Source organism: Sus scrofa, chromosome 2, assembly GCF_000003025.6.
Source record: "Sus scrofa isolate TJ Tabasco breed Duroc chromosome 2, Sscrofa11.1, whole genome shotgun sequence".
In the NCBI taxonomy this organism is placed as follows: domain Eukaryota; kingdom Metazoa; phylum Chordata; class Mammalia; order Artiodactyla; family Suidae; genus Sus; species Sus scrofa.
In genome coordinates, this window is record NC_010444.4 from 122,766,900 (window position 1) to 122,779,692 (window position 12,793).

General features: G+C 37.5%; 1 protein-coding gene across 1 annotated transcript in view; it reads right to left on the reverse strand.

The window, feature by feature from the left end:
- DTWD2 (DTW domain containing 2) overlaps window positions 1-12,793 on the reverse strand; it is a 256,749-nt gene that overhangs the window by 86,646 nt on the left and 157,310 nt on the right. The gene's annotated exons all lie outside the window — the stretch shown is intronic.

A 12,793-nucleotide genomic window follows, 5' to 3' on the forward strand; every position in this document is an offset into this window, starting at 1 on the left:
CAGAAAATAGGCTTTGATTCCCTAATAAATTCCCCTAGGTATATGAAATACAGATTACCAAGCACAAAGTGATAGTGCCAATGTGCTAAGGAAATCTTAAATCATTATGATTTTAAAATGAAATTGACATTTCATTTAAAAAATTCAAAGTAGCTATAACTGAGAGACAAAACAGTTCCCAGAGAAGATGTCTATCAAGATCTGCAAATCGTTTTTTCATTTACAACTTAAACTCTTCAAAATTCCTCAAGTTTCTCAGTATCCCAGTATCCCTCAGCATAGAGAATTAAACAGTTCCTCCTTTCTTTCCACACTTCAATTGCAGTGTAATTTATAAGAATATTTATGTCACAATTGTTTGCGAGTGCATGAGAGACACAGACAGACAGAAACAGAAATAGAGATCGATTTACTTATTAGTTTTTGCAAATTAATTCAGATTCATACTGAACTGAATTGCCTCACAATCTGGAAATAATGGTGTAATAAGAACACAATCCCAATTTCTACACACCAAAATATCACCTGCAAATAATAAAAAGAAAGAGAATCTCTTTAAACTCCAAATTCAAAAACAATTTGTATTACTTATATCCCAAAAAGGGGATCATTCTACAAGTCTCACTGCTGAGTTCCTTTAAATAAAGATTTCCCTTGGAGCACTAAAACATATTTACATTTCCAAAAGTTCAACTGACAGATAACTTTTCTATAAACAGCTGTTACACAAGGTAAAGCAAACTTTCACATATGTTTACCTTCAAACCATATCATTTAGATTTAAACGCACTAAAATTCTGAGGCATCATTTTCCCAAAAGAATGGTTGATTTTTGAGGGAAGGTTGGGGAGGAAGCTCACATGAACATTTAAGGCAGAGGTGGAAAGGGGGTGGAAAGGAGAAGAGGGAAGAGGATGTCATGAGGCAGGGGTGGAAAGACGGGGCAGGTAGAGAGGATAGCATGAAGACTCTCGCTGTGCTTCATACAGCGAATGAAAAGCAAAGCTTTCCTCCCTCACCCCCAGAGGTTTATGTGCGTAGTCTACAGGCTGACTGTGCACAGCAAACTGGCCAGAGGACAGAAGAACAAGCTCAGCAACAACCCACCACTCTCATGCACCTGAGTCATTGGTGGCTCGAGACCACATGTCCTTACAGCTAGTGGAAGTAGGCACAGTGCAACCTACATACTTTATCTTAGGCAAATGTATATCCCTTGTGGAGGCTGGAGAAGTAGCATAATAACAGATGGCAGTGTCAAGTTGTAAGGACTGAATGTTTATGCCTCCCCACGCCCCAATTCATATGTTGAAATGAAATCCCCAATGCGATGGTATTAGGAGTGGGAGAGGGATTTTGGAGGTGATTCGGTCAGGAGAGTAGAGCTGAAGAGTCTAGAGTTCCTCCCTTTCTGCCATGTGAGCACACAGAAGACAGCCACCTTCTGTGTGCTCACAGGGAGTGGGTTTTCTCCAGACACCGAATCTGCCAGCACATCGACATTGGCATCCCCAGCCTCCAGAACTGTATGAAATAAATTTCTGTTGTTTATAAGCCACCCATTCTATGGTAACTTGTTATAGTGGCCTGAATAGACTAAGGTGGGAGTACATCTTCAGTGATGGAACTGTAGACATAGTGATCCAGCAGAAACTCTAATAGTTTCATTAGGGTTCATCAAATTGTTCCAACGTGGCCTATGTGTAAGGCCAGAGCTGAATGAAAGGTTTAAGAGAGAGCAGACGACCATGTTAGAAGAAATCCGTCTCCTTAGACTTAAGTCTAGAATTTGAGGTGGAAGAAGTATGAGTTGGGACAGCAGTTCACATTACAACAATTTCATTACATAAACATAAGACTAATTGTAAATAAATGATAATATGAAACATGGCATGTGTGAATCTTAGAATAAAGCATGAAAGACACAATGGCTAAAGCATTTGGTCCACAATAAAAGAAAATAGCACCAGCTCTTAAGAAATTGCTGTCTTTAGGGAACATATAAATATGAGCAGCTGGAATGCAATGAAAATCAATGTACCTGGCGGTATGGGTGCCCAGAGGAAGATCTATATTCATACATGTAGTTTTTGGAAGCCCTAAATGTAATTAGCTAGACTTCATTTTTTAAACACAGCATCTGTTTCTAAGTTAAATCTATTGTTCATAAAGTGCACAATTCACACAGTCTTAGATTTCTAGCCCTTCCCTAGGGACAAGCCCCCTCTAGGCATCTAGGCGAAGACCCAGTGTCTTGCACATCTTCCTCAGACTTGGGAAACAGGATTTGAGGACTTAAAGAAGCGACCTAACAGTTTGTTTTCTGTATGTATGAGTCTGCTTCCATTTTATCTGTTTGATTTTTTTATTTTTTAGACAGGTGGAATCAGATGGTTGCCAGAGGATCGGGACGTGGAGGAGGGAGGCAGAGGAAGGGGACTGGGGTAAAAAATACCAGTTATAAAATATTCATGAGGAGGTAATGTATAGCACAGAAAATATCATAAATTTTATAATAATTTTGTATGGTAACAAATGGTAACTAGACTTATCATGTTGACCACTTCAAAGGGTTTTATATATAAATACTGAACAGCTCTGACATACACTTGAAACTAATATGATATTGTATGTCAATTATACTTCAACTTCTAAAAAAGTAACCTACAGATTCAGGGTAGAGAGTGTGATTTTTAAAATCAATATTCAGTTTCACCTCCAGTAATTCATGAAAAGAGAACAAACTATGGAAAAATAATTTTAACAGTGATTGAGATGATACAAGTTCCTATTTTTTTAAAAAAAATTCAGTTTTTAAGAACAAATTAAAAGATAAATTCAAGCACTAAGAAAATGTATAACAGATGATATGGTAGCACACCCAAAGAGCACTTTGGTTTTTTAACAACAGAAGTAAGTGTTTCAAGCAGTGGAAGAAGATGTTCTCAAATAATGTGAGCTTCCTGAGAGCAGGCACTGTGAGTCTTTCTTGGTTTACATCCTAATAAGCACCTGCAAACCACATTTCATGTTGCAAATGCAAAAGAAATGCATGTTGAATAAAACAATGTGGGTAAATTCTGTAAGGTGCCTACTCACATTGGAAAGAATTAAACAGAGCAAGCTAATTTTCCACCCCTACCAGTATAAACTGAAGAACTTGTAAAGAAATATCTTTACAAATTCTTGAAAAGACAGGGAACTTAAATTCAAGTATCTTGAGATCCTGCTGTATTATACTAGGAACTATATCTAGTTCACTTATGATGGAGCAGGATAATGTGAGAAAAAGAATGTATGTATGTATGTGTGACTAGGTCACCTTGCTGTACAGTAGAAAATTGACAGAATCCTGTAAATCGGCTATGATGGGAAAAAAATCATTTAAAAAAAAAAAGATAGGTGGGGAAAAAATAAATATCTTATAGAACACCTGAATTTAGAGAAAGTATCTTCATGTCATAATACCACTTGTGTCAAAAAACTAAGCAAGGAAACAAGCTTTTATATTAGGTTTTTAAAAGAATAATCTAAACTAGTGAACATTTATTATTCAGTATTTTTAGTTCTACAATAACAGCACAAATGTTTACTAGACTTGTGCTAGCCATTTTAACTAAGGGCAACCAGAAGGCGGGAAACTGCACACAGAATGGTCAGCAGGAGTTCTTTCTACTAGCAGGCTTTACCCAAGGAACATTAGGGGTCTAAATCAACTTCCTTTAAAAATAAATTTAAATTAGACACGGTATTAGTATGCCTTCCCTTTGGTGAAAACTGTAGCTGGCTCAAAGCCTTTATCTATATATTTTTTATCTGAATAAACAATGATAATTTTGTATCCTGAGCACATGGTCTTACCACTGACTGAGAAGGGAGCTCTCTCTTGGTAGCAGTCCTCATTAGTTCTCCAATAGTGATTTCTCCCATCCTCCTGTCATCTCAGATGGACCCTACCACTTGCTCTCTGCTCTCAGCAAACCTGTTCCATTGATCATACTTTCTCTCTCTCTATCTTCAACTTTTCCTTCATTCAATTCAGAAAATAAATGGCTAAAATTACTCCTAGGCTTTCAATTTTTAAAAAATGTCCTTTATCAAATTTATACACTTCCTTTACCTTCCATCTTTATCTCTTTGCCTCCTATGCCAAGTCCCACCACCCTGCTTAAAATAACTAATCTACACATACTACATTCGCTTGCACACCTCCCACTCACCCCTCACTCCATTGTAATGGGATTGCCACCCTACACCAGTCCACTGAAATCATTCTTTCCAAAATTATATGGGCGATTCATTGAATTGGACCCTGTGCTAGATATGCTGATCAATCACCTGCCAAGCGAACTTCTCCTTCTGACTTAAGCCAGTCCACAGCCCTTCAGAATGAACCTGCTGGGCTACAGCCCATAGGTTCTGCCAAGTAGACCTAGATGCTCTCTCTACCATGAGATTCTCCCCAAGCATTCCCCAGCTTAGTCACAACTGATTAACCAAGAGAAGACATGTCATCTAAAGGTAGCCAACCCACAGGATAGACGAGAAATTAGTGATTTGTGTGTACAGGCTCAAAATAAAAAGGTTGGCTAGGTTCTCTCTTTCCCAAATCTTCATTAAGATCAAAGGAAATTTGGTAGTTGGTGAGGAGGGAATGGTCCTGGGAGGACACTGTGGCCAAATATGAGAAACCAGAGGGAAAGGTGTTGGCCGAGAACAGATAACAAAGCAGCTGCTCAGAGGTGGCCCCTGGGAAAGGGGTTGGGGGGAAAGCTTTGGCTCCTGGTGGTTTTCCAGATCCTAGTGGCCATGCTTTTGTGGTCCAGTTGTGCCTGGTTTTTGTTCTCAGATCTACCCGAAATTCCATAAGTATCCTTAAAATAAGTCCCAATTGTTAAACCTTGAGTAGATTTCTTCCTAGCAAAAGATGCTTTTAAATCTTTATTTTATTTTGCCTCCTTATCACTTCCTCTTTTCTGAAAGTTTTCCCTGCTGGCTTCTCTGACTGGATGCTCCTCTGCTTTGTCTCCTGTCTCTCCTTTCTTCCAGTCCTCTGTGAGGGCTCCTCTTCCTCTTCCAAGCCTTTCAATGTTAAGGGCTGTTGGTCTCAAACCTCTCTCCCCAGGAGCACTTACCCACTTTCATGTCCTCAACTCCACTCCAGCTGGAAACTTTGGGGACTTTTTTTATTCTGTCCAACTAACATGTCTTTTTGGAAACTACATTTGCATTTATTAAAATAATCACTCAGTTATTAATCATACGGCTTTACATTTTTCATTTCAAAGAGGAGTTTGTAACATTACAATGAATGTCTGTGAACAAGTTCTCAATGAAGTAGGCCATTTATGTAAAATGACAACTCTGACAAACATCTAATAAAGAACCTTTGGTAGAAGAATCTAGAGCAAAAATAAAATAAAATAAAACTGGATGAATCTTCTATTCAAATTTGTTCAAAGGGTTTCAGTTACATGCAGGAATCTTATAATTTCAATTTTTATAAAGAAAAGGTTGTAAATGAATGTAATGATTAGGACTAAAGTCGGCTATGAGCTAGGAAAAATCACTTCATATATAAGATCAATATGATAAGAAGGATCAGAAAAATTTAAAGAAGGAGTTTATATTGTGGCTCAGCGGGTTAAGAACTCAGCACAGTGTCTGTGAGGATGTGGATTTGATCCCTGGCCTCGCTCAGTGGGTTAAGGATCCAGCGTTGCCACAAGCTGTGGCGTAGGTCACAGATGTGGCTCAGATCTGGCATTGCCTTGGCTGTGGTATAGGCTGGCAGCTGCAGCTCTGATTCAACACCTAGTCCAGGAACTTCTATATGCCACGTGCAGCCATAAAAAGAAAAAAAAATTTAAGAAATTTAAGGTCATAATATTCCATTGTCTTGTTTTATCGATGAAGTAATGGGGAATCAGAGAATCCATGATTTGCCTAAAGTGACAGAGCTACCTCTTAGCAGACTTGGACAGTCATTAAGATCACCTGACCCCTTGCCCAGCATCCTTGCTGGCACACAATATTTAATCAACTGCTCTCATCCTAATCAGGAGCAAAATGGTAAGAAGACCTAACCAGGAGGGCATTTATTCTCTCAATAGAATCACCCTCTATTACACATTTTCTCCCCATTAGCCTACTGCATATGAGAGACGGGAAGCAGATGTTCTGAGAGCAGGGGAATGAGAAAGGCAAACTAACACGTTCTCTTTGATGAGCTTGGAAAGACTCAAACTGCTCTCTATAGAGTAGTTAAGACAGCTGCTGAGATGTAGCAAAGCTTTGATCCAGAGCATGAGGTCCCAGAGTCATGAAATCATCCCAGGAAGAGAAATAGGGTAAGATTTAAATCAAATTTGGTACTTCAAGTCTGGGTGTGAAATACATTAAAATTAGAAAAGTGGTAACAGAGAAAAGGTGAGTGAAAAATTTTTCATTAGAAAATTGCTGCAGAGCACTGTATTTAAATACAGTGTTTCCCATGCTCAGTTGTTTTTTTAAGGTGAATGCATGTGTGTGTGTATGTAAGAGTTCATATAAACCTCTGTGTATCTATGTGTGCATATTTACATCTCACTACTTGATTGAGAGAGAGAGAGGGAAAATTACAGCTGGAGTTTGAACAGAGAACCTAATCTGAACTGAGAAAAATTAAAATCCCACAGCTCAAACTCTAGACATCTACTACTTAGTGACAACATTTCCATATCACAAGCTTAGCTTTTTTAAGGAGTGAAATGAATCTTTTTAAAAGCACATAAAGGAGTTCCCTTCATGGCTCAGCAGAAATGAATCTGACTAGCCATCCATGAGGACACAGGTTTGATCCCCGGCCTTGCTCAGTGGGTTAAGGATCCAGCATTGCCATGAGCTGTGGTGTAGGTTGCAGACACAGTTCAGACCCCACGTTGCTGTGGCTGTTGTGTAGGCCGAGAGCTACAGCTTCACTCGGACCCCTAGCCTGGGAACTTCCATGTGCCACAGGTGCAGCTCTAAAAAGACAAAAAATAAAAAATAAAAGTACATAAAATGGTTTAAAGTTACAAAATACTATAAATTTATATATATGTGCTTATATATACTTACATGTACAGATAACATAAAACTATATATTTCATCCATTTTGTGTTATATATATATAGTTATATATATTCACATACATACTTCATAGCATATAATTATACACCATAAATAACTATAACCACACATGCACACAAAGTGACAAGAAAACAACATCTGCAGATTCTGATTAAACTTTTCATAAATTATGCCAGGAAAAAACATGGCCTGACTTCTCATTGGAGGACAAGATAACCACAAGCTGAGGAGCCATTGAACTGCAGCTGTCACTGAATGGCTACTTTGAATGCAAAATTCCAGAAACATCTCAACTTTCTACTCTGTGCAATCAGCCCTATGTCAGGTCATTTATATCCTGAGATAACCACACCCAGGGTAAAGTCAACGTCTCTTTAGAATAGCAGTGCCGCAGCCACAGCATGGCATATGCTTTAGCAGATAATTTTTTACCCTTCGGGCATGGATTGAAATGACCTTGTATGGCAATGTGCAGAGTCAGCCTGTAAACCTTAGAATCTCCTAATTATTCTTTGTTAGTCTCCAAAATCCAGTCTCAGTTCCAAGTCAAAACCCCTTTCCCCAACTCCAATGAGAAGATCCTTATTTCCAGCCTTCCTTCTCCACAAATCCCTTCAACTCTCTCCCTGGCTTGGCCAAGCTCAGCTCTGGACATATTAAATAATGGCCAGCTCTCCCCTTTTCCAGCCCTTATCTTCTATCCTCCCTTTTCTAAAATAGCCAGGGACCCTTAAACCTTGCTCTACATCCTTACACTTTTTAATGATTCTCTCTTTTCTTATAATACTTGATTAAGAAAATCAAGGCCTTTCTCCCTCATAGCCACCTACTGAAACCAACACTCCAAATCCAGCAGATTCATCTCAACAGAAGCTGTCAAGCCATCCTCACTCTGTACAGACACTGACCTGTATTAAAGCCAAGACACAATATAATCACTCTTAGCCTATCAGGCCAAAGTGTTCTCAATATGCACACATTTCAGGAAGTTTGCTGTAACAGGAAAAATTTTCAAAGGCCAATAGAAATGAACCTCTTTCCTTGGAGGGTGTCACTACACGCCAAGTTCACCACAGTCCTTAGCCTCAGGAAAGCAAGACATTCATTCTTCTGTTATATTTTTAATGTCTTTACCTCTTGTTGAGGCACTACCCTGTTTATAAGCTGCAAAATGTTTGGGATCAAATGTCTGCTCCTCAAATCTGCTACTTTTGGCAGGATTTTCAGTGATACCTAAAAGTACTATTTTAAGTAACTTTAGGAATTCTCTAGTAAGCTTACAAAAGGCCATTCCCTTAAAATTCACTGGACTGCATTCCCTCATTTGGTATACTTTCACTAACACAGACAGATTTGCCTCTCTTTGGGTCTAACGCAGCCAGGATATAAAATTATGTTGCATCTCTTTACTCCGAGACTCCTACTAAATCACTCTCTAGCAAGCTCTACTTAATAGTGTATTATGTTTATTGTCTGCCCACCAGCTAAAAAGTAAGCTCCAAGGAGGAAAGAGATTCGTCTTTGCTGTTTGGCTGATCCTGACAGTTTATAACAGTACCTGGCACAAAGTATAAATTTAATTTATTTGTTGAATTTATTAAGTGAATTAATTTCCAGCTATAAAAGTTTAACCTAAATGCTTTGGCACTTGGCATGTTGAAACAAGACACTCTTTTTGAATGGAGAAATACCTTGCGGGCTTGGAGTGAAAAGTAAAAGGAAATCATGAACATTTCATCCTACACTAATGGCACAAATTACTCCAAAGTAACATTTCTTTGTGTTCCAAAATGCATCAAATCTGGCTTGATACCTCCATAGAATAAGGTTTTTGAGAAATCCAACAAAAGTTATCTCGGATTACCTCCCTTTCCAATCTTTCAAATGAGAAATCTAGAGCTCATGGAATCCAGAAAAAAATGGGACAGAGGTTGATATTCAATTTTGGTCACTAAGGCTCTCAATCTGTGATGAAGGGAATGACTCCCCCACACTTGATCTTCACACTATCTGAAACTATAAACCCTAATGTCTTCCCCAGACCTCAAGTACACATCCAACATCCCAATTCCTTTCATTTTTCTCTAAAGACCTTTCTGTTCCATATCTTAAATAAATAAATAAATAAATAAATAAATAAAGTTATTCATACCTGCTGTGCTATTACCCAATAGTATTTGACAGCTTGTCCTTAAAAAGGGATTGACCTCAGCCCTTGGAAAGACAAAAAATATCTTATCCTTCTCAGGAGACAAATAAAATCCAGGCTGTAGGACACTCCTGATGGTGGTAGAGTCAGGGGATTCACCTAGGATTGGGTTCAGCTGATTGTGACTTAAACTGGAAAATATCAATGTTTATTCTACCTCTCTTAAAAGGAGTTCTGAGATAGCCCCTTGAGCTCATACAGAGACTTCTGTCTTAATGCTCCACCAATTTTAGCATGCCACCCCATGACCTAAGACAACTGCTCATGCATTGACCATATGAAAGAGGGTAACAGGTAATGCCAGATGTCTTATAAGATTCCCTAGGGCTTCCATAATCTTTCATCACATTTCATTGGTCAGTACATAGTCACACATCAGACTAGTTATGAGGGATGCTGGAAAGTATAGTCTTTATCTCATATGATCACACTAGACACTGGAGAAGGCAACTATCAGTCTATACTACGAAGTCACTCTGTTCTTTCATGAACTAATAGAAGCGAAAAATAAAGCCCAGTTTTCTCACTAGATCATCAAGCTGTATTAAAATATTAATAAATGATTCTTTTATTTTCCCAAGTTTAAGACTCACCTCCAGTCTCTATGGTCACTTGCCCCTACTTTGAATCAAGATTAGGGAAAGAGACAATCATTTGTCATCAGGAACTTCTTCCCAGAAGTTCTTTTCTCACCCAACTTGGTCTCAGGTAAATTGATTTCACAGATGTATAATAATGAAAGAAAGGAATGTAAGAGAAGAAAAAAATCTAAAATAGAGCCAAATTTCAATTCTAGGAAGGCTGGACATGAACACTCAAGTAACAGAGTTGGTGATATTATCCTGTCCCACCTTGTCTCCCAAAAAATTTTAAGCTTGAAGAATGTGCATTATTGTTTTATATGTTATCTTTGCTACATTGAGTTGAAAAATGGATAACAATGTAAACATAAATAAGACTTGAGGTGTCAGGAAATAAATACTTTGACTTAGGAGGGTATTCTAACCTGTTCAAACACTGGCCACCCATATCCTACTTGAAGAATCTATTTTATGTCTTTTAGAATGTCACAATGTGGTTAGAATTAAAATTCAGACCCTATCCCCTAGCTACGTAGAGAGCTATCTTTATATCCTTTATAGACATAATAAATAGTATCTAGGCTTGGAGAATATGTAATAGAGGAAACTGATCAAGTCTAGGGGTCTATGGAAGGTTTCCCAGAAGAAAGGGCATTTGATCTGAATCTCAAAGAATAAAATTATCAAGTGAAGAGGAAGAGGAAGAATTCCAGATAAGGGACACAGTATGTGCCAAAGCCCTGTGATAGGAGAAAAAAATAGAGCTTATTTAAGGAACTGAAAAAAGGACAGTGTGAGTGTAACATAAAGGTCAAAGCTGGGGAGTGTCAGTACCTATTGGGGTTCTTTGGTTGTGAGCCACAGAAGTGAACTCTGCCTCTTTCATCAAAATGAGGAGGAAGGTTTTGGGAAATAACTAAAGAACTCACCAAGTTAAAGGATGCTTAAAATCCTTCAGGCTAAGAATCATCATTGTATTTTCTGTAAACACATAGAGAGTGCTTAGCATATTCTCACAGTTTGTTTATGTTCAGGCCTCATTACTAAGAATAGCAATGTCTCTCTCAACATACTACTTTGTTTCTTATTTTAGAAACTCAGTAATAAAAATCATTTTTTAAAAATTAATTTTAAAAAAAGAAACTCAGTAAGTTCTATAACATTTAAATCAACTATTAGAAACATGAAGCTAAATTTGCAGCCCACTTAAGAAAGAGTATATAGGCACTGCAGCACTCATGGCATATATTTGAGTAGACCTTGATTTCATCTTCTCTTTTTCCAGTTTTCTCCTTTATTATCTTATCTTAACTGGGCATATATAGTTAAGCCATCTTAAGTTCCTTTTGTGGAATGAGGTTTAACATTTTCCATAAAACTAAAATATATTTACTAATTTCCTTTAAACATTGAGTAAGACAAATTATAATTCAAGGTAAATTTATAAAATGGTAAATTTAGGGGAAATCAAATGGATTTTGTTTTTCAAAATTAGTTTATTGGAGTTCCTCAGTGGGTCAGTGGGTTAAGGATCTGGGGTCACTGCTATGGCACAGCTTTGATCCCTGACCCAGGAACTTCTTATGCCATGGGTGCAGCCAAAAAAAAAAAAAAAAAAAAAAAAAAAAAAAGTTTATTGTTACTATTATAAGACTAGAGGAAATATTTAAAATCATAATATCAACATAGGACAACTACTTTTGGGAAAATAAGTACTTGAAACTTAAGCTTCTTAAACAAAAGTTACTTTTAGCATACTTCACACTATATCAGTGCTTTCTTTGAGTATAAAAAAAAAGCAGAGGGCTTTATGAGAATATAAGGAAGAAGGAGAGACATATGTGGGTGATAAGACTAAATGGTTTGGGTCAATGTATTATACTAACTACAATAAAAGCCTGCAGGAGAATGGAGTCCTTTACTGAGGCATGTTACAAAATTAATTTTTAGGGATCCGATCAGTGATTACTCTGGGAATAAGAGCTTGTTATGAATAGTGAGAACAATGACAAACTCCAGGGCCTTTTCATTTGTATGATAAAGTATATTATGATTATTTCTGATTTATGAAGCCCATGAAACCTAAAAATATATCAATTTATAGACGGGTATTTTTCCAGTGTCTTCTCTTCAATATGAGTACTTTGTAACTTGAATGGTACACTAGCATTAAAACACATGCTAACACATTTTACTTATACAGTTGACTCTTGAGCCACACAGGTTCGAACTGCACAGGTCCACTTACACTCAGATTTCTTTCACTAAATGCTTACTACAGTATTAATCTGTCCACAGCTGGTTGAATCCATAGATGCAGAACTGTGGGTATGCAGGAACCCATAAAGTTACATGCAAATTTTTAACAGTGCCTGAAGGTCAGTGTCCCAATCCCTGCATCGTTCAAGGGTCAACTCTAATTAGTTAACTTAGGAAGGCTATATTTCTATTTAAATTTGTCAATGTTTTTTCAGAAGTTTGGTAAATTAAAAAAAAAAAACTATCATAGTAGTTTTGGGTTAATTAAAATTTGGAGAATGCCAAATAAATCTGTATTATCCTTTATCTTAAAGGTGAACTATTCCATCTGTGTTACCTAATGACAATTTAGATAAGAAACGGTGTCTTCTCTTTATGGTCTTGCCCCGTCTACTGGCTTCATCAAAGGACTCTGAGATGCAAGGAGACAGTAGAGCCACAAAATGGTAGGTGTCTGGGTCCCCATATTACAACAAGTCATCTGTGTTATTCAACTGAAATGTTGTGGCTTATTTGTTGCAGCAACTACTCCAGCCAATACAAAAATTAAATTCCTCATGTAAATCCTCAATCATAATTACAAATTTTTCCTTGACATAGTCACAATTTAGAACAAGCCATAAGGGGATGGTAC